Below are 23,470 nucleotides of genomic sequence, written 5' to 3'. Positions count from 1 at the left end.
GTTGTACATTCCCATAAACAGTGATACAAATTTGCATCAGAATGGCTGCACTTAGGGCACGTTGAAGAATTGGTTAAGCCCAGGGGCGGATTGGGAATGAAAACCAGTCCGGGAAATATCTTGAAGCAGCCCGTATACGGGGCCAGCGGAGGTTTTGTTTTTTTGGGGTGTGGCCTGGTGACAAGGGGGCGTGGCCTATTTCACATGGCCATGCCTTATTTACGCTGCTGTGGGGGCATGGCTACTGGCTCTCTGAGTCATCACCTCCTCGGCGAATGGGCGGATACACAGTTCCATTCCCAGCACGCTGAACAACCTGTATGTACTTATCTATAAAGGTATGTAAGTTTTTGTTCTTTGTATATCCTGAAGAAAAATATATTATACCCCTTTGTGAAGGCACCAGCTGCAAGCCACAATTTGTTTTTTGGGAGTGCCGAGCCTCTGCACTATATATATAGATATAGATATAGATATTATACATACATACACTAGTCTACTTCACTGAGGGCTGAAGCCACACATTATTTCTTCCATTGCCAGCAATTTAATTACCCTCCTGGAATGGCCACCTCCGACCGTCATCTGCTGACTGTGACTGTATGTTTTGCTGCCTGGCTGCCTGCTTCTTCCGCCGCCGCCGTCCATCGGATCCAGCCCAGCGGCGCAAATCAGTCCTGCGTGCTGCTGCTGGATCACGTGGGCAGCGTCGGCACAGCCATCCTAGCATCCGGACCGCGGGAGCAGCTGCCAGCAAATCTACCCAAGCACACTGCAGGGTGTTTGCATTAGATGGGAGATAATAGACTGCACAGAGATGCACAACACTCAGGTAAAGGTCAGACATATTATAAATTGTAACATGGTCCAATCATAGCCTCAACTAGTATCGTCATTTAGTATTAATGATCACGTATATATTAGGAACAAAAACTGGTACTTGTTTCCTAGAACGGCCACAATCGTGAGTGATCGTGGCTCTTAATTAAGGGACACGATCCTCACGATGTGGCCGATTTTTTACAATTTTTTCACTTTGATTGACAGAAATCGGGTCAATCGGTCGGTCGCGACCAATTAAAATCGGCCGCGATGCGACCGACCGATTGACCCGATTTTTCCATAGACTTCAATGTTAAAAAATCTTTTAACATTGAAATCGGTCGGTCTTGTGCCATTATAATGGCACAAGATGAGATGGACTTGATTAAGTCCATCTCACATAGGGAAAAATGATAAAAAAGGTGAAATGGGCCAATATGACCCATTTCACATTTTTTATGTGCCCGCCATGACCCCACGATAGACGTGAACCCGAAGCGTGGCGAGCGCAGCGAGCCCGCGAGGGGCGGCGGTGCGCGTCCTCCGACCTTTTCATTCCCCTACTATCCACTAGGGCGTGGAGTGAGAATATAATAGTGTGGCGAGCGCAGCGAGCCACCGAGCCCGAAGCGTGGCGAGCGCAGCGAGCCCCGCGAGGGGACGCGTATACCTGTGAAGTTAGACGCGTCCCCTCGCGGGGCTCGCTGCGCTCGCCACGCTTCGGGCTCGGTGGCTCGCTGCGCTCGCCACACTATTATATTCTCACTCCACGCCCTAGTGGATAGTAGGGGAATGAAAAGGTCGGAGGACGCGCACCGCCGCCCCTCGCGGGCTCGCTGCGCTCGCCACGCTTCGGGTTCACGTCTATCGTGGGGTCTAGCACACTTATTAACATTTGGGGGGGCAATTTAAACAAATCTGGTGAAAAAAAAAAAAAAATCGGGTGAAAAATCGGTCGATCGGATCGGTCGCATCGTATGCGACCAAATCGCATGCGATGCGATCGATCCGATTTTTTATCTTACGACCACAACGATCTAAATCGTTGTGGCCGTTCTAGGAAACAAGTACCCAAAAACTAAATAAAACAAGATTGGGCAGTAAAAGACAAAGTGGACCTTCAGGCCCCCATACACTAGTGCGATTTGGCCTGTTTTCACCGAATTTTAACGGATCAGGCCAGGAAATCAGGTAAAACTGCGCCAAATCCCATGTGTCTGACATCCGAGTTGAACCAATGCGCATTCCCATGCACACTGGGTCGGAGGTCAGACGTGATGCACAGAACATAAATCGTATATACATATACACACACACAGGTAAAGTGGAGAAGATAAAGTACTACCCAATCAGCTTCTGTCATTTTAAAAATTATGGTGAGTGCGTAATCATCACGACACCGGGTGCACTTTACGGTGGGCTGAATTAGCTTAAAAGTGCTCGCACCCCTATGGAGGTGCGAGCACTTTTAAGCAAAATCGTCCCTGCGAAGGTTCGAGTTAGGCTTAATTCGGGTGCCGTTTTGAGCGTTAAAACGGCACCCGAATGGACTAATAGGATGGACCCCTATGTTTGAAAGAGGACAGCTAGCAGATGATTGGATAGTACTTTATCTCTTTCCAATCTTAGATACATCTACCCCAATAGGAATTATTTATTTTTTAACAGTTTTGTATATAGCGTATATAGTACATATTCCGCAGCGTAGTATATATTCCGCAGCGCTGTACAGAGAATATTTGAACACTCACTTCAGTCCCTGCCCCAGTGGAGCTTACAATCTATATTCCCTTAATTTTTGTCGGAAGCCAATTAGCCTACCAGTATATTTTAGGATTGTGGGAGGAAACCGGAGTACCCGGAGGAAACCCACGCAAGCACAGGGAGAATATACACACTCCATACAGTTAATTAATGCAGAGTTGCACTCAAGTCCTTTCTGTGGGGTTTATTCTAGTTCATTCTTTCTGACAAAATCCTTCTTAGATGGACAAAACCATGTGCACTGCAGGGGGGCAGATGTAACATGTGCAGAAAGAATTAGATTTGGGTGAGTTTTTTTGTTTCTGTGCAGGGAAAATACTGACTGCATGATTTTACACTGCAATATAGATCTCACTTTGAAGAAAAACCCTACCCAAATCTAATTCTCTCTGCACAAGTTACATCTGCCCCACCCGCAGTGCACATGGTTTTGTCCATCTAAGAAGGATTTTGTCAGAAAGAATGAACTAGAATAACCCCCTGTGTATGGATCTTGCATGTTTAGCACTGTACATGCTCCTTAGCCTACATGTACAGTATACATGGTACACAAGTACGGGGGCCTGCAATATATGACAATAGAAGTATCAACAGGGAGCGTATCATTATCCTAGGGGTGGAGGAACCAACCATTGCACATTTTCTGTGTAAAATATGAAATCTGAAGATCTGTTTTTAATTCTAGATCTGACCTACTATAAGGCAGACAGCGTAAACAGACAATTCCAATTATTTGAAAATCTGGGAACAATCATTTCCGGTCTCTAATGTCAGATTAGAATGTAATATTTATTTCAGCAGACATCTGTTTCATTTAGCAACAGATATGCCACAGATTACATCTTCTCTGAAGCAGTAATCCAGGGCTATACTATCTCACTGTATACATTTTAAGAACTGGAGAAATCTGACAAGTGCACGGCATGTAAGTAACAAGTAAAGTCACACCAGCAGACAAAACATCTTTGTCACCATGAAGATGATCAATCCATAGATTCAGTTACTGGAAAGATGAGGGCGACATCCCCATCCCCCTCCCCCTCTTTTTGCCTCTTACTCTTTCTAGAATACATTTAGCCAACTTTGCATGTATCAATAGATTATCAGATTGTGTTAAAGGTTTACTTCTGAATGATGCCTGGCTGCCTGCTTCTTCCGCCGCCGCGGCCACCGTCCATCGGATCCAGCCCAGCATCCTGACCGCGGGAGCAGCTGCGTGCGCCCGCACATGCGCACCAGCCCTCCCGCGGACATTTTAACTAAATGAAATCTTGAGGCTGGCCGCGGCCATCTCCATTTAGGGCACAGTGCCACGGCCCTGCACAGAGATGCCGCGGAGGCCCCGTTAGGGAGGATGGGCGGCCTCTTCTACAATAAAAAGTGCCGGCCCACCGGAAAACGTCCCGGTTTCCCGGCAGACCAGTCCGCCCCTGGCTAAGCCCATAAAGTTACAACGGTGAGGAGATAAATATCCCCTATAAAATATTCTAAAAAACATATCTTTGTAAGATATCGTTTTTGTAGAGTACAATAAGGTCTTTAGAATAGTCTTTTTGTCTTGGTTGGGGAAGTGTGTCCGCCCCTTACTGATACCTGTTTGGAATTGACCAGTATAATGAGGTTCTTTTAGTATTTGGTAAAAGTAAGTTATGGCTCTCCTAGAGTAACCTACATTTAAAAACTATTAAAAACTATTACCTTATTGATATAATGGGCCTGAGGAAAAGATAGATTACACAGTGGCAAAAAGAACATAACATTTTACTGTAGTTTTAATGAGAGAGGCATGTACTTATGATTTACAGATGGAGCCGGGCTCCCTCTTGCTGGCAAATCGCGATTGCGATCTGCCAGCAGCGAGGCGCTCCATCTGACTGAGACGCGCGTGCGTCTCACACGCACGCGTGTCTCAGTTTCCGGGTGGTGGGGCGACGGGAACCTGTCCGTCTCCGCTTCAGGGAGACGGACAGGGTTAGGGGCGGGGGGGGGGTGCGGGGAGGCGGTGGGGACCCCGGGTGACCGCCGACAAGCCGGCGGGGACCCGGGGGAAGCGCCATCGGAAAGGGACGCGCGCGCATCTTTCGCAGATACAGATGGCGGCTGGCGGGGGATGGCGGCTGGCGATTCTGACGCCATCCCCTGCAAAGACCAGCCCGGCTCCATCTGTACTTGCCCAGCCTCAGCAGCAGATCGGAGGACCGGGACTTGTTGTGGAGGGGGCGAGACCCTCTTCACTAAGCGAAAGTACTCCGTGGGAGGATTCTGCCACAGCAGTGGGTGTTCGGTGGCATGTGCCGAGAGACGGGGGCCTGCTTTATGAAAGCAGTGGAACGCAGAGACGCCACAACCCTGACGGATGCGATAACATCACATTTTGCCCCTGAGAGTGTCATCTATAGTGACTGCTGTCATGCCTATAAAACTGAGTTGGTAGCGGCCGGCTACGAGCACGCCAGGGTCAATCACAAATATCACTTTGTGGACCCTAATTCGGGAGTACATACACAGAACATTGAGCATATGTGGGGGGGCCGCAAAGTGGCAAAACAAAAAACAACGTGGCACTACAAGGCACAATTTACCCTCTTAATTAGAAGAATTCATGTGGATGAAATCTGTGGCACAAGTCCAGCCGTTTGAGCGCATTTTATATGCATTTAGCCTCCTGCCTAAGGGCTCTGCAGTGCCCACTTCGCACTTTTCTTTTTATCTTGTTATTTATAATGATATGGGGTTTATTCTGGTTCATTCTTTCTGACAAAATCCTTCTTAGATGGACAAAACCATGTGCACTGCAGGGGGGCAGATTTAACATGTGCAGAGAGAATTAGATTTGGGTGAGTTATTTTGTTTCTGTGCAGGGAAAATACTGACTGCATGATTTTACACTTTAATATAGATCTCACTTTGAAGAAAAACCCCACCCAAATCTAATTCTCTCTGCACAAGTTACATCTGCCCCACCCGCAGTGCACATGGTTTTGTCCATCTAAGAAGGATTTTGTCAGAAAGAATGGACAAGAATAACCCCCATTGTTCTTTGGATTATATTGTTCTTTTGATTATATTGTTCTTTCTAATGATATTGTTATTTTGATTATATTGTTCTTTCTAATGATATTGTTCTTTCTAATGATATTGATCTATTGATTATATTGTTCTTATTCCATTTTAATGATCTTACTCAGTTATTACTAAATTTACAGTTAAACGTTAACCTGTGTCTGCATTACTGTCTCAGATGTGTTGTATGGATGCTGTAAATGTGTTCCTAAAACAACACCAGTATCAACGTGAACCCGAAGCGTGGCGAGTGTAGCGAGCCCCGCAAGGAGCGATGGAATGCGTCCTCCCAACTTTTTCATACCCCCACTATCCACGTCGGCATGGAGTTGATTTTATATAGTGTGGCGAGCACAGCGAGCCACTGAGCCCGAAGTGGGGAGAGGGGACGCGGATTACTTTATATGTTTTCCGCGTCCCCTCGCGGGACTCGCTGCGCTCACTGCGCTTCGGGCTCAGTGGCTCGCATCGCTCGTCACACTATATGAAATCAACTCCACGCCGACGTGGATAGTGGGGGTATGAAAAGGATGGTAGGATGTGTTCCGCTGCCGCTCGCCACGCCTCGGGTTGACATGAATAGTGGGCATATGCTGCGCTTGCAACTGTATGGGGTGGTTTGCATACTATGGGGTCGTATGTATAGTACTTAAAATAGAAGGGAATACATTAATTCTTAAGATCGCATTGCATCCCATTACAAGTTTTGGGGTCACACAATGTGTGGTTAACAATGCAATGCGATAATAGCGGGAAAAAATATACCGGCAAAAAAACCTGATTAATTTCTACTATTGCATCGCATCGCATCGCACGCACGGTATGACACTACAAATGCACATGCGATGCTTTGCGATTTCCTTACGCTGAATGGCCCACTACGCAAATAGCTTAGTGGGCGCCCAACTAACATATAAGTACCGTAAATACACATTGTACAACATTCTGTATAAAAAAAAAAAAATTATTAAGAATAAAACTTATACAATCTGACACATAAAAGTCTAGATTTAAATACAAATGTCTTGTTATTTGTCAAACAGAGAAGAGAGAGCAAAGCCGGAGAAAGAAAAGAAAGAGAAAAGCAGGAAAAAGAAAGGAAAAGAAATAGAACCCAAAAAAAACAAAACCAATGCTTAGTAAATTAATTCCTGTGACATATATCCTGTTAATATATCATGTTAATATTGGATTTAAATACACACAAATGTAGGACCAGGAAACAAGCTGATTTAATGAGTAAAATATTAAATTGTTTTAATATTTTTTTTTTTATTTTTGTTTGTTTATTTTTAAACTAGTTACTAATCCGTGAAAATAACAATATAACATACAACACTTGACAACAAGACAACACTTGAATTGCTGCATCTGGCACCATCTACTGGCCATTGGCATGCAAAACACTCAAATTCACCCGCAGAAGAGAGGGAGGTGATGTTGTATGAGGGGCCAGTGATGTAATGTTTTATATAGGTGATGTTGTTGTGTAGGGTATAGAGGGGTCAGTTTTGTTGTACAGGTGATAAAGGGATTAGCAATGTAGTGTAGGCTATAAAGGGGTCAGTGATGCAGTGTAGGGTATAGAGTGGTCAGGGATGTAGTTTAGGGCATATAGAGGTCAGTGAAAAAATACTAATCCTAAGTAATTAGCAAACTATTATTGAATAAAAAAGTACACAATCTGGGTAAACACAAAGGTCAGAGGTGCAATACAATTGACCAGCTCTATGACTTGAACCACATATTATTTATTTATTAACAGTTTCTTATATATAGCGCACACATATTCCGCAGGGCTTTACAGAGAATATTTCAACATTCACATCAGTCCCTGCCCCAGTGGAGCTTACAATCTATATTTCCTACCACATGTACACGTATCATGCTTCAATTGAGATATGTTTAGTTTTTGTATGTGTGAAGATGGGCGGCAAAAGAAATTTCATCCTGGTGGTTCTGAAACTTTGGGTCATATAACAAAGTGGATCCCGACCATATCAGCATGAGGTCAAGACTCCATATTGCTGATTATCAGGCTGGTTTCTTTTTTAGCCTCTCAGTCAGTGATTCAAGGAGTCTGAAAAATCTGTTTCATTTTGGGGTACTTAAGACTCCTCCCATCATTTTGTGCCACTAGAATGCTGCCATGCATGACTGCTGATCACACATGTCTGGGGACCATTCTGTGGTAACTTGCTGGTGTCTTGTAATAAGATTTTTTATTGTCTGATGGGGTCGCAGAGAAAAATAGTTTGAGAACCCATGCACTACACCAATGCCAGCATCTCAACTGCTGCTGGGCGCCGTAATCTTGACATCAATTTGAATGATGAAATCAGAATCCTGACTGCTGGGATGTGATAAGTAATCGGGGTGCGTTATCATTATTCTTGGGGTGGGGGGTTAGGTTTAAGCACTGGGGAGACCTAGGATTAGGTAAGGGGGAGGTGGAAGGTTAGGGTTAGGCTGCAGTGAGGGAGGGTTAGAGTTTGGCACCTGGAGGTGGGGATAGGTTTAGGTATGGGAGACAAGATTAGGCACTAGAGGGAATGGTTAAAGTCAGGCTGGGGGTTAGAGTTAGACTACAGGAAGGGAGGGTTAAGAGGAGAAAGGGTTAAAGTAAGTATACTTACCTAACCCCTTTCCCTCCTTTGGGATGCCAGTGTCAGTATTCTGACCCCTGGCATCCTGATCATTATTAATCTTTATGTATCCCATACAATCTAGCCCTGATAATCCAGAAAGTATCTTGAAGTGAAGTGTAGACCAAAACTTATCATTTCATATCTAGAGTAACAGATTTCCACTTGTATTAAACTAAGCCAAATAGTAAGTGAGGTTGTAAACAAGAAGTTGAAATGGTTATATTTGCAACATAGACATAAATATCAGTGCAATGACCAACATATCCATAGTTATGGCTAAAAACCATATGATCATATGTAATCCAGTTTCTCTGTCCTTCAAAAACCTCTAACCAAGGTGTTTGAAGGACTTTTCCATCCATGTCAGTTCTCTGAACCTATGTAGTACAGTTCTCTGTCAGAAGGATTCTGGACTGGAGGCATCCGGTATCTGATATTTTTCCAGAACTTTGTGTTACTTTGAAGACTCTCAGTTGTGAACTCTCCTTTCCATCGCACGACACCTTGCTTCTGTTTGATGTACTGAATGGACTCTGGCAGGTTTGTGTAATCTGTTATCTTTTCCAGCTCAATCAAGATGACTTTAATTTTATTCCGAATGAGAGCCTCAAACATGGCTATTTTCTGTTCAAAATCATCACCGAGGCTGCTCTCGCTTGATAGGTCTCCTAAGACAATAATCAGCCTTCTGCTCTGGGAGATTGCTTCATCCACAGGGTCTGCAATGGCTGAGAACACAGAAGAAGGTAGGTTTACATTTCCACCAATAAATCCCCCTATGTATCAAAGAACATGAAGCAACTAGAAAATCTTATCTGAAATTAGACTTTCAAGGATAATAAAGATAAGAAAATGATCTATCTTACTTATCTGTATTTTCTCTCTTACTAGTAGTGGTAAAATGCTTATTCGTCAGAAATATATATTCATAATGCCACTTGCAAGTTATTGCCTAGGCCAGATACACACTGTTTGACTCTGATACAACCAAACAACTGACATTGACATAATTGAGTGCAACACCTGCCTGCCACCTTAGTTTTAAATGTGTGAACCCCACCTATGTCTGTCTATATTAGTTTTTTTATATTTTATAGCAGTTATTAAAATAAAGCAGTAAAAGTTAAATTTTATATTCTTGTTGGTGCACCAAAACAGGACATCCTTATCTTTCCCAAGTTCTTTCAAGTTATTGATCCCCACAGAGTCCCCCAACATCATCACTCTGCCTAGTGTTATTTATTTGCCTGTACAAAATGTAAGTAATGAGAATTATATTGAGAACACAGTGCATAAATACTGGTATTTTATGTTATACTCAATGGCGTAAATAGACAATTTGCTCCCCCCCCTGCTAAAAAAGTTTCTGGTGCCCCTCCGCCCCCAGTTCAAATGTAAAATTTGCACATACCTCTAGGACACCCATTTTAAATAGAGTGTGTGGCCTGACTGCAAGTGCACGGCCTTGCAACACACCCTAATGCTCATTAGACAATATGTAATTGCTAATGCATACAAGGTTCTTTGGTGCCACTTATACATATAATGCCCTCAGTAGTGCCGCTTATTCATAAAATGCCCCTTGTGGTGCCACTTATACATACAATTCCCCTGTGGTGCCGCTTATACATACAATGCCCCTTGTGGTGCCACTTATACTACAATACCCCCTGTGGTGCTGGTTATACATACAATGCTCCCTGTGGTGTCACTTATACATATAATGCCCTCTGTGGTCCTGCTTATACATACAATACCCCCTGTGGTGCTGCTTATACATACAATACCCCCTGTGGTGTCACTTATATAAATAATGCCCTCTGTGGTGCTGCTTATACATACAATACCTCCAATGCCCCCAAGGTTTCACTTATACATACAATACCCCCTGTGGTGCTGCTTATACATACAATACTCCCTTTGTTGTCACTTATATAATGCCCTCTGTGGTGCTGCTTATACATACAATACCTCCGTGTCTCTTGCAGTAAGTGTCCCACTGTATGTGACTCCCGGTCACTCACAGTAAGTGCCCCCTTATCTCCCACAGTAAGTGCCCAAAGTCATCGGTAGTAAATGCCCCCCAACCATTCTGTCATTCTAAGTAAGTGCCCACCTGTCACCCGGGTTGAGATCATTTGGTCTACAGCATGATGGCCGACAGTAATTAGGTCAACACCATTAGGTCGACATGGAAAAAGGTGAACGTGGGTCTAGGCCGACATGGGAAAAGGTTGACATGGTTCTAGGTCGAAAAGGTCATTACTTCAACAGGTCGTTAGTTTGACAGACTCTGGGAGGCAATGGAGTCATCTGCCGCCGGGCTCCAGCTCCCAACATCATTTTTGCAAGTGTCACCCTGTATTAGAACCCATTATCTGTCTTACTGGAGACAGACACCTTACTGATTGAACTATTGGGGGGGACACCAATATTTATCTTGCCTCCGGGCAACTGGGACGAACTTACGCCACTGAGTTCTACAATGTCTAGGTGGACAGTAAAAAGGTTGACGTGGTTTTTCACAGTTTTGTAACACAGTCAACATGGACACAGTCAACATGGACACAGTGCACCACATCCCCTCGCTGCGCTCGCAATGCGTTGGGTACGGTGCCTCGCAACGCTCGGCACACTATTTTGTTCTCCCAACACGCCCTAGTGCAGGGCTGGGCAACACCGGCCCTCCAGATGTTGATGAACTACACATCCCAGCATGCCTTGCATCAGTTTCAGCATGGCCACATATCAATACTAATGCAAAGCATCCTGGGATGTGTAGTTCATTAACATCTGGAGGGCCGGTGTTGCACAGCCCTGCCCTAGTGGATGGTAGGGCATCAAATACTGCCTGTCGGCACATGTCAGCTAAAAAAAACTGTGAAAAACCCCATGTCGACCTAGACACTGTCGAACTAACGACCCGTCGAACTAACGACCTGTCAAACTAATGACCTTTTGACTTAGAACCATGTCGACCTTTTCCCATGTTGACCTAGACCCATGTCAACCTTTTCCCATGTCGACCTAATGCCTGTCGACCATCATGCTGTAGACCAAATGACCGTATTCCCACGGCACCCGCAGTAGTGCCCCCTTGTCATTCACATTAGGTGCCCCCAGCACCTCTGTCACTCACAGTGCCTCCTTGTCACCCACAGGAGTTCCCATGTCACCAGTAGTAAGTGCCCCCAGACCCACTCCCCAGCCTCAATGGGGCATTACCTTCTCAATGTGAGCCCACAGGAGATGCTAGTTTCAGTTTATAGTGTCCCAGTCTTGAAGAGCATGACCGCCAGCGCAGCCTGTGAATGGGATGGATGGCTTCACTGGCTCAGCCTTGTCCTTCTCTCTGGCCTCCTCCTCATTGCTTCCCCAGATATCGTACGCAGAAGATGAACACAGATCTAGGGATGGCCATCGTTGCCATCGATGGCAATAGGGCAACTGGCCATCGATAGTGCTAAACTATGCAATGGATCACCATCAATATTTTTACCTATCGATGGTCATCCATTTTGTATAGCTGATCAGCCTGTGGGGCAATCAAAACACGGGGTGGGGCTTTGTGGGTGTCGGGGGCAGAGCAATGATTCATATCACAGCACTTTGGAAAAAAACAGCAAAACATCGGTTTTGCTGTGCCATAGATGGAGGGAAACCATCTGGTTCTCCCCATCCATGGCAAAAGTATTCAACATCGGCCATAAACCATCATTGATGGTCGATGGCCATCCCTACACAGACCCAGGAGGTCCTTATCTTCCTCCGCCCTAATGTTGCTGCTGCTGTGGGTTGGGTGATCACAACCCAAGACTGGTTCCTGGATGTGCGGGTGCGGATGCAAGGGGGGGGCAACATATGAAGGTGCGGACGTTGCCAGGTGAGGTGTTGTGCAGCACTTTTGGTGTCTCCCCACTGAAGGGTGACACCCGGGTGCGGGCAGCCCCTAGTGACGTTGAATCGCATTATCCTTCTGCTGTCTATACTTAGATCACACTGAGGATGAAGTGAAGTTGCTGAACAACCACCTCCATAACCATCTCTGACCTAGGTGCATTCTATTACTAACTACTGGGAGACAGTGCTCTGAACGATTATGATTTCCTTGTTTAATTGCATGTGCATGCAGCATACGAGTGTAGAAAACATGGAGGGAACCTAGGAAATTATCTTCCAAAGTCCAGTCATTTAAGTACATTTGAGGTAGAAGAAGAATCTACATTACAATATCATTACATCATCATTAAGTAAATCCATGTAAAAGCAGTGACTTCGGTTTTTCAAGGAATTATGAGTGCAATGTCTGGACAAGGGGTTGCTACTCACACTACCATACCTACCCCTAAGTCTACCACTGCTAATAATACCAGATCTAGGGAAACTGGGGTGTCCTTCTTTAGCATCCTCTAAAGTTTCTTATCCCATAAACCAACCAGAATATTTCACAAACCAACAAATACCACCTCCAGTCAAGGATATTCCAGTCATTGCTATTCATTTGGCCCCCTCTACACATGAATAGATATGTTTCTGCCAAGCAGCATTTCTAGCAATGTAATAAATACTGTACAGAGGATGGGAAGTACTTGCCTTGGCCATATTATGACAGGTCGTTCCCATAACATTTTTGGGATACATAATGTAGGCATCATACATCTTTCCATCTGCAACGTAACATTAGAAACCATAAAAATGTTTATTTCTTTCTTGAAATTATATCAACAGTAGATCTTGTCTTCTTCTATTTCTGTCACAGAACATTTACCCCAAGAAGTGTATGGTATAACAGGTTTTAATGTGGTAAAAACTTTTTATTGATTATTAAACATTTCATTAGAGGCTTTATTTAAAATCAATTTAAAATGCTCTTTGAATGGTCTTTAGTTGTGATTTTTTTCACATTGAACATATGTATGATTGGAGACTGTGACTAGGGGTCTCTGGGCCAGATGTATCAAGCTTCAAAAAGTGATAAAATGGAGAGTAATAAACAGCCAGCCAATCAGCTTATACCTGTCATGTTACAGGCTGGGTTTGAAAAATAACAGGTAGGAGCTGATTGGCTGGTTGTTTATCACTCTCCATTTTATCACTTTTGAAGCTTGATACATCTGGCCGTCTGTCTTAAGCTGCCGCTGGAATGGGTGTTTAGTCAAGGAAACTGGGGTGCAATCCAAGGTAGTGGGTGTGTAGTCAGTTGCAGTACTTTCACAGATAAGGCCAGATTTATCTGTGATTCAAAGTGATAAAGTGGAGAGTGATAAACAGCCCAATCAGCTCCTACCTGTCATTTTTCAAACCCAGCTTTTTTTTTTTTTTTTTTTTTAACATCAATAAATTTTTATTAAGGTATAATCAGTATATGGGGTACAAAAGGAAGAAAAGGGAGGTATTGTCAGGAGGGGGGGGGGGGAATAGGGCACATAATAAATCGGACAATTCGCTACGCAGAGCGAACAATACAATATAAGAAAAATAAAAAAAGAATAAAACATCTAACATAGTCGTATAGCAACAAAACAGCAGAGTGGCTGAACCAGCATTGCCAGACTCAATACCGTTATTACTTGCGTAGGGGAATGGTTGGAGCGTCAACAGCTCCATTGGCCTCCGCGGTCTCATTTAGACTGAACTGGCGGGGGTCTGATGCGGATGTGCAGGGGAAGAACTGGGCTCCCTCACCCTCTGATACATATGTGTGCCATAATAGCCAGCGGTGGGAGGAAGGCGAGGGTGGGGGGGTGGGAGAAATCGAGCCAGTCTCCATCAAGAAATGATGGTTCATCTTCATGATGACCTGTAATAAGGATGGGGGGGTGGCCTGTTTCCACTGCTGAGCTAGGTTGGCCCTTGCAGCGATTAGTATGTGGCCCATGACTGGTCTCTTCACGGGGGGGATCTCTTGGGGGTAGACATGGAGCAGGGCCAGGGCTGGGTCTGGGATGACTTTGATCTTGAGTACTGAGGAGATTAGATCAAATACTTCTGTCCAATATTTAAGAATTAGGGGGCAGGACCAAAAGATATGGAATATGTCCCCCACTTGACCACACAGCCTCCAACATTTGTTGGAGGATGATGGCCAGAATGTGTGCAGACGCTCAGGAGTCATGTAGATTCTATTTATGAGCTTGATGTGCATCTCTGTGTGGTTCAAGCAGTTGGACATATTATAAGAGGTGAGGAAGATTTGGCGCCATTGTGCGGGGGTAAACGTTCTACCCAGGTCAGCCTCCCATTTCATATGCGCAGAGGTTTTCGAGAAAGCAGAGGGGGTTATCAGGGTCTTATACCAGAAAGAGATGTCACGTTTAGTGTGTGCTGTGAAAGGTCTGGAAAATATAGTTTGGAGGGAGGGCTGTGGTGGGGGTAGAGTCGCTATGTTGGTTCTCCACCAGTGAGCAATTTGTGTGTAGTGTAGGTATTCCGAAGCAGGGATCAGGAAACTATGCTGTAGGGAAGCGAAGGATTGGAGGGAGTGTGAATCCATGATATCGCTTAGGGTGGTAATGCCCCGGGCTTTCCAGGAGTGTAAGTTTAGGTTTGGGATGAGTTTAGCTACAGTCGTTATGGAGATATTGGGCAAGTTGTTAGTCGTGGTAGTTAAAGTGGCTAGTAATTGGTCCCAGGCTCGTAGGGCTGCTTTGGTGGATGGGAGAAGTTGAGGCTGGGACGGTCTAAGATGACGCGGTATTCTAAATAGGTCGGCCAGGGGTATGCGAGGGGAGAGGACTTGCTCGATAGCAACCCAGCTCGTGGGGGAGTCAGATGTGGCGTAGTTTTTAATTGGGGCCAGGAGGGATGCCCAGTGATATAAGAACAAATCCGGGAGATCTAGTCCTCCGAATGCTCTGGGTAAACACATTTTGGCGCAAGCGATCTTTGGGGGCTTGGAGGCCCACACATATTTCGTCAGAATAGATGAGCCTAGCCGGAGGGGCCTCTGAGGGAAGTCGTAGGGAATAGTTCGAAACAGATACATCAATTTTGGGAGGAGGGACATCTTAAAAGCAGCCATACGGCCCATCCAGGAAATATCGAATGCAGTCCAGGAATTGGATAGGGCAGTTAAGGCAGAAAGTAGGGGGGTAAGGTTAATGTCAAAGACCTTAGATGTGGTGGAGGGGATATTAATCCCGAGATATTTTATTGATTCTTTTTGCCAGTTGTATTGATATAGTGACTTTAGGAGGGGGATGGAAGAGGCGAGGTTGATCGGGAGTGCGTCTGTTTTGGTAGTGTTTAATTTGTAATATGAGGCCAAACTATATGCGTCTAAAATATTATGGAGGTAAGGGAGAGTTGTAATAGGGTTGGTTATGAAAAGCAGAACATCATCCGCAAAGAGACTCAGTTTATGTTGGCTCTGGCCAATCTTTAAACCGCCTATCTTGTTATCATTGCGTATGGTAAGGGCTAGAGGTTCGATTGATAGAACAAAGATAAGCGGTGAAAGAGGGCAGCCCTGCCTAGTGCCATTAGTGATATTGAAGGTATCTGAGAGGAAGCCGTTGCTGAGCACCCGGGCCGAAGGGGAGCTGTAGAGTGTCATTATAGATGTGAGGATGCGATCTCTGAAGCCAAATCGACAGAGTACCTCCTGCATGTAGCGCCAGTTCAGTCTGTCGAACGCTTTTTCTGCGTCTAAAGATAGTAAGAGGAGGTCCTGCTCACCAGACAGGGAGTCGATAAGATCGAACACTCGTCTGGTGTTGTCGGAGGCCTGTCTTCCCGGGACAAACCCGGTCTGGTCAGGGTGCACCAGCAACGGCAATACCTGGTTGATACGTAGGGCCATCACTTTAGCAAACAATTTAATGTCGCAATTTAGCAATGCTATGGGGCGGTAATTTTGGCATAGGGATGGGTCTTTCCCCGGCTTGGGGATAGTCACTATGCGGGCTTCAAGTAGTTCTGGTGGGGCAGACCCCAGCGTGGATAGTTCATTAAAGAGGTCCGTCAGTAATGGAGCTACTAAGTCTTTAAATGTGATGTAGAAATCAGATATGAATCCGTCCGGACCTGGGGCTTTGTTGCGAGGTAGGGATTTGATAGCTGCTTGTATTTCCAGTTGTGACCAGGGGGCATTAAGGGCTGCTAATTGTTCTGGGGTGAGGGATGGGAATTGTACCTTGTCGAGAAATGCAGATATCGAGTCTGGAGAGGGCTGGGGGGTAGAGGGGTCGGAGGACAAGTTGTATAATTTGGAATAGTATTGGGCGAATTGGTTCGCTATATCCTTAGGGTTAATGACCTTGGTTTTGGAGGGAGTTATAATGTGCTTAATTTTGTTTCTGGCTTGTTGGGCCCTCAGTTTTCGAGCTAGCATTCTGCCTGATCTATTACTAAACAAATAAAATTTGTGTCGCATTCTATTCAGTGCCAGTTGGGTGCGGGCAAGAAGGAGTTTCTGGATCTGGCTGCGTATACCTGATATCTCTTTTTTGAGGGCTCTGGATGGGGTGGTTTTATTCTGTGTTTCGAGTACACCCAGTCTGGCTTCTAGTTCCATTTGGGACTTAGCAGACCTTCGTTTAAGGAAGGCGCCTGCTTGGATTGCGGCTCCCCTGGTGACTGCCTTTAGAGCGCACCAGTGGTTTGTGATGGAGGTGTCATGAGGGGAGTTGGTAGCAAGGTAAGCGTTTATGGAAGTTAGTATAGTAGATCTAGAGGTGGGGTCTTTAAGTAGATGGGGGAAAAGCCTCCAGGGTCTCGAGGGGTTTTTGGGGGAGTGAGTGTTCCAAGACCATGTGACCGGGGCATGATCTGACCATGTGATGGGCAAAATGTCCACATCTTTCGTGTGTTGTAGGGTCCATTTGTCGCATAGTATATAATCTATCCTGGAGTATGAATTGTGGACTGGGGAGTAGAAAGTGTATTCGCGGCCGGAGGGGTAGCTAGTTCTCCATATATCATAGAGGTCAAACTCCAAAAGGAGGTTGCGAAAAGCTAGGGACGGGCCTGATGACTGCGAGGAAGGGGTAGAGGGTACACGTGATTTATCTAGTTTTGGATCAAGGGCTAGGTTAAAGTCACCCAGAAGAATCACAGGGCCCTTTGCGGATTTTTGTATAAGAAGAAATAGTTTGCGCAGAAAGGGGATTTGATTATAGTTTGGTGCATATAAGCATACGATAGTGGTCAGTGTATCATCTAATAGGCCAGACAATATAATATATCTACCACTCTTGTCCTGAGTCTGTGACTGTAATACAAAAGTAGTATGTTTGCCAAATAGTATGGCAACCCCGTTGCGTTTAGTGGGGCCATTAGCGTAGTAGGCTGTAGGGTAGTTTGCGTCTCTGAATACTGGGGGGTTGGAGGAGCTGAAGTGCGTCTCCTGAACAGCCACCACATCGGCCTTTTGTTTATGAAAGTAGGACAGGGCCATTCGTCTTTTGTTAGGGGAGTTCAGCCCTTTTACATTCATAGACAGGAAATTAGGCATTGTATATGAAGGGGGGTTGCGGTAGGAACCTATGTCTCAGTGGGAGAGGGGCCTTGCCCCAGTGGTTAGCGTCCGAATGCAAACCCAGCTTTTAACATGGCAGACAGGAGCTGATTGGCTGGTTGTATATCACTCTCCATTTTATCACTTTTTGAAGCTTGATACATCTGGCCATGGTGGATAGTCTCAGTGCTTTCACAGTGGCTGTATAGTCTCAGTGAAAGTACGATAAGGGTAAGTGCACACACATTCACAGAGGGCCTTATTTTGGTTCACTCTTTCTGACAAAATACTTCTTAGATGGACAAAACCATGTGCACTGCAGGGGGGCAGATGTAAAACATTTGCAGAGAGAATTAGATTTGGGTGAGTAATTTTGTTTCTGTGCAGGGAAAATACTGGCTGCTTTATTTTTACACTTCAATATAGATCTCACTTTGAAGTAAAACCCAACCCAAATCTAACTCTCTCTGCACATTTTGCATATGCTCCCCTGCAGTGCACATGGTTTTGTCCATCTAAGAAGGATTTTGTCAGAAAGAGTGAACCAAAATAAGGCCCAGAGTGCGATTAAAATAGCTGCCAAAAAGAGTCTGTGAGAGCTCCTTTACACACAAATGGACCCCCTCCCCTGACACATATAAACACAGTGACAGCACACTTTATACACACAATAGATAGCAGCACATTCTCATCCCCAAAACTATGATCCACCACAGATTTCATTGACTCACAGTTGTGTCTCAAGCAGGCGGCAGGCTCCAGCTCACCAGCAGCAGCCAAGCGTTCTCTCCTCATGGGCTGTCAGGGAGGCAGGCATCAGTCTGCAGATTGCGTGCAGTGCTGCCACACAGCACACACGCCAGACACCGGGTTACACCATGGCTGTAGCATGCTACTTGCCGCACCAGTGCTCCTGCCACTTCCATGGTCCTCTGTGCCGCGCGGCTACTAGGCTCAATCATTCGCCCCATTGATAATGCGGCCATGTTTGCAGGCACGCAGTGAGGCAGGGGAGCGGCAGGCAGGGTGGAAGGGGGAGAAGATGTCTGGCTGTCTGTGTGCGGACGCTCAGTGACCCGCCCCATGGGCGGTTCATGGGGCGGGTCTAGAGTTGCCACCACATCCCTTTAAAACTGGAGACATATTAATTACACAGGTTCTGTGGCTGATTAAAAAAACACAGTTGGAATGAAGTCTGATGGCTGTTTAAAAAAAAAAAAAACAGTTGAAATTGAGTCTTGAAGTCATCCAGCCACAGAACCTGCGTAATTAATATGTCTCCAGTTTTAAAGGGATGAGGTGGCAACCCTAGGCGGGTCACTGAGCGTCCTCATACAGACAGCCAGAGGTGGAAAAACTGCTAATCCTTACAGTGCTGCAGGGCTTTCACAGGAGGACTCCTGGCAGCCTCAGTGAAAGCTGCGTGCCCCTGCGCCCCGGAGGCACCGGCTCTCCCCCGTCATCGCTAGGGCTGCCGAGCCCTAGTTATGCACAGGACCAGATTTTCAAAGTTGATTTTGTACTATACTACACAAATAAAGAAACCTTCAGAATTACTTAGGAATGTCGAAGAAGTAAATGGATTTGCAACTGCATTTTTAAATCGACTCGCGCCCTGATTAAGGGCCTTATTCTGGTTCACTCCTTCTGGCAAATTCCTTCTTAGATGGAAAAAAGCATGTGCACTGCAGGTGGAGCAGATGTAACTTGTGCAGAGAGAATTAGATTTGGGTGGGGTTTTACTTCAAAGTGAGATCTATACTGCAGTGTAAAAAAAAAAAAGCAGTCAGTATTTTCCCTGCACAGAAACAAAATAACTCACCCAAATATAATTCTCTCTGCACATTTTACATCTGCCCCACGTGCAGTGCACATGGTTTTGTCCATCTACGAAGGAATTTGATAGAAGAAGTGAACCAGAATAAGGCCCTAATGCATAGAATGTACAAAATGTACTACATGTAACCATGTTGAGTGGGGGGAAAAAAAAGGCTAAACATGCAAAGGGTTTTTGATAGGGTTGATGACAGAAAAGTATAGGCACGTGGCTTGCTTCTAATCCATACTTGCCGACTTCTCTTGTGCCCTTTCCGGGAGAGCCTGCAGCAAGTTACAAAAAGTAGGGGGCGTGGACATCGAGCGTGATGTAAATGGGGCGGGGCCAGGGGCGGAGCTAACCAAATTACATTTGGAGTCACATTTTAAATCCTTCCTCCTCGCTCGACGCTTACTCCCTGCAGCTTTATAAAAATAGTTGTTTCCTTTCCTCCTGCACCCTCATCATTATTCCTCTCCCCCCTCCCTATTGCTTCATAAATATGATATAAAGCAGTGGGGAGGGGGGAGAGGAACAATTTTGATGAAGCTGCGCTGCTGCAGCAGCAGCGTGGTGGAGGTCTGAAGGGGGAGGGAGACAGAGCCTAAGGAACGTTAGTAAATAAAACAGCAGGGACGCCAGGGAGCTGAGTGGTAGAAGCAGAAGGCAGCACCGTAGCAGCCAACCTCTAGCTTACTCACCATCTCTTCTGTGGTGCTGCCTTCTACTGCTCGTCTGCTCCTGCTCCCAAGGCTGCCCCGTACTGTGCTGCTGCGGCCAGCGATACCATAGCACAGAATCCCCGCCGGCATTATTAGGACAGCCGCGCAACGTCAGTCATCCTCTACTACACTTTGTGACTTGCGCATGCGCAGTCACTGGTTTTCGCCAAGTAGCTGAAAAAACGGGAGGATCCTATATATTCCCGGGAGACCGGGAGAAAGGACCAAAAAGCGGGACCCTCCCGCTGAATGCGGGAGGGTTGGCAAGTATGCTTCTAATCTCTCAATTTGGTTCATTATTTATTTTTTATTTATTTTATATTGATATTTACTTATAATATCTGTTTAGAAAATGGGCATACATGTGACCGGAACCCAAATACCTCCATGACAACCATAATGCCGATAACCATAGGGAGATGTGAAATAACCTCTCCCTTGCTGCTACTATCTCCCTAATTATAGGTAAGCACATTTACATTCCTTATAGCGGCAGTAGGAGAGTAATTATATCTGGGCCTAGCACTGATCGTGCATATGATAATTATATCCTCCATTTCCGGGTATGTCATTTTAATGATAGCATCATGTGACCAGAGTACAAGTCACATGGTACTAATTATACAGAACAAACCTGTTCCTACTAACTCAATCTAAAGTATATGAGTCTTTATGATATGAATTTCAGATGTTTATAATGTACAATAAAGAGACATATAGATCAGTCCAGTAAAAAGTATTTTATTTTTATATTTTGTTGAACGGTATCTTGATTTTATTTTACAAATGTACAGCTGTATTTTATCATGCAATCACCTCAGACCCTCTGTGGAAAACACCTTTTATTCTGCTCCTGAGGAAGCTGGGAGGTTGATCTCAGGGAAACCCGTTGAGATTTTAATTATCAAGGACACTTGCATTTACCACCATTGAGGGCTACCCACTTCAATAATTCTCATGTAAACAAATCTCCATAACACTTCATATCCAGAAGGCAAATCCGAGGCAGCTCAAGACTTGCACGAGTCATCCAGGTTTACCATCACCCCGTCAGAGGAACCTAATTCCACCATTGGACTCTGTTTCTGGGACTCATTGGCCACCTGGTGTCCATCTGCTGCTAAATTGGAGACAATACACTTTCCATGTCCGTATGGTAATATGCCCTATACAATATATCATATGTACAGTGTTGGTTAACAAATCTATTGCAATATTGTATGTCCACAATTTTATCAAATTTTTGGTACTCTTTACCTAGCACGGCGCCCACGGTCGGTCGCGTCGTATGCGGGCTAAAGATTCCCGGACGCGACGCGACCGACGCGATGTCCACGATTTCCCATTGAAAACCATGTTAAACATGGACATCGCGTCGGTCGCGTCGCGGCCGGCCATAAATGTGCACACGATGGCCACGACGCGATGCCCACGATTTGCCATAGGAATCAATGTTAAAAGGCCCGATGGACACGATTTTCATGTTAAATGGCTGAATGGACCCGATTTTACCATAGGAAACAATGTTAAATGGGCCTTAGAGCCCAAATAGTTACCCTGAACTCTGAAATGGCCCCCCCAATTGTTTACGCCAACCCACGATCAACGTCAACCCGAAGCGTGGCGAGCGCAGCGAGCCCGCGAGGGGCGGCGGTACGCGTCCTCCGACCTTTTCATACCCCCACTATCCACGTCGGCGTGGAGTCGAGAATAGAATAGTGTGGCGAGCGCAGCGAGCCACCGAGCCCGAAGCGTGGCGAGCGCAGTGAGCCCCGCGAGGGGACGCGGATACCTTCACAGGTAAACGCGTCCCTTCGCGGGCTTCACAGGTGTCCGCGTCGCCATGGACACCTGTGAAGCCCGCGAGGGGACGCGTATAGCTGTGAAGGTATCCACGTCCCCTCGCGGGGCTCGCTGCGCTCGCCACGCTTCGGGCTCGGTGGCTCGCTGCGCTCGCCACACTATTCTATTCTCAACTCCACGCCGACGTGGATAGTGGGGGTATGAAAAGGTCGGAGGACGCGTACCGCCGCCCCTCGCGGGCTCGCTGCGCTCGCCACGCTTCGGGTTGACGTTGATCGTGGGGTGGCGGTAACAATTGGGGGGGCCATTTCCCAGTCAAGGTTGCCTATTTGGCCTCTGTGGCCCATTTAACATTGTTTCCTATGGCCACATCGGGTCCATTGAGGCATTTAACAGTAAAATCGCGTCGGTCGGGACATTTAACATTGATTGCTATGGGAAATCGGGTGCATCGCGTCGCGGCCATCGCGGGTACATTTATGGCCGGCCGCGACGCGACCGACGCGATTTCCATGTTTAACATGGGTTTCAATGGGAAATCGCGGGCATCGCGTCGGTCGCGTCGCGGCCAGACATAAATGTACCCGCGATGCCCGCGATGGGCGCCGTGATAGGTAAAGAGTACCAAATTTTTTATATATTTTTTTATATGGAATTCCATAATTTCATAATTTAATTACAGCTTAAGGATTATTAATAAAAATTAATTGTAAAAGATACGTTCGAATCTAATATTCTTTTTACAGCCTGCGCTGGTACATCTTCTGTTTTTGCTTTGTACACACCCATTTGGGATTGACAACCCCAGCACCAGCTGCAGATAGTAGAACACCAATCAAGTTTATTTTTCTTTGTGCACAATACAGGTTGAGTATCCATTATCCGAAATGCTCGGGACCATGAGCATTTTGGATAAGGGATTGTTTTCGAATTTTGGAATACCTGGTCCCCTGGTGGTGCCCAAATGGTCCCCTGGCATCCACGGCGGCCTTCAGCAGGATCCTCTTCAGCGGCATCTCCACCCTTGGGACCGGAGATGCCGTTGAAGAGGATCACAGAGACCGCCGTAGACATCGGAGGTTGAGGTTAGTATGAAAAAAGGGGCGGGGGGAAAAAAAACAAAAAAACAAAATGAAATATTCTCGGTTCTTGGAATACACGAATTAGGGAGACCTGACCTGTATCTGCTAAAAGTGCCAGCTTCGCTCACATTTGTTATATAAATTCAATTACAAATTGTGTTAAAATGAATAATTTTTCTATATAAGGTAAACATTACAGGTCATTATGATGAAAAAAAATGTTCGCTTGGCAATTTTCACACCTATTTTGACAAATCACTTGGCACTCAATGGGTTAAAGTGTCTTGTATGTA

General features: G+C 45.6%; 1 protein-coding gene across 2 annotated transcripts in view; it reads right to left on the bottom strand.

Moving 5' to 3' along the window:
- Positions 1 to 12,892: 12,892 nt before the first annotated feature.
- The window catches only part of LOC146060767 (interleukin-1 receptor type 1-like), a 62,875-nt gene continuing 52,297 nt past the window's right edge, over positions 12,893 to 23,470 (bottom strand). For both annotated transcript variants that reach the window (XR_014470472.1, XR_014470471.1), the window contains one exon: positions 12,893 to 12,964. The gene's annotated coding sequence lies outside the window, so the exon portion shown is untranslated. The remainder of the gene's footprint in view (positions 12,965 to 23,470) is intronic.

The sequence above is a fragment of the Crinia signifera genome, chromosome 2, assembly GCF_055691185.1.
Source record: "Crinia signifera chromosome 2, ASM5569118v1, whole genome shotgun sequence".
Classification (NCBI taxonomy): domain Eukaryota; kingdom Metazoa; phylum Chordata; class Amphibia; order Anura; family Myobatrachidae; genus Crinia; species Crinia signifera.
This window is presented reverse-complemented; position numbering and strand designations above follow the sequence as displayed.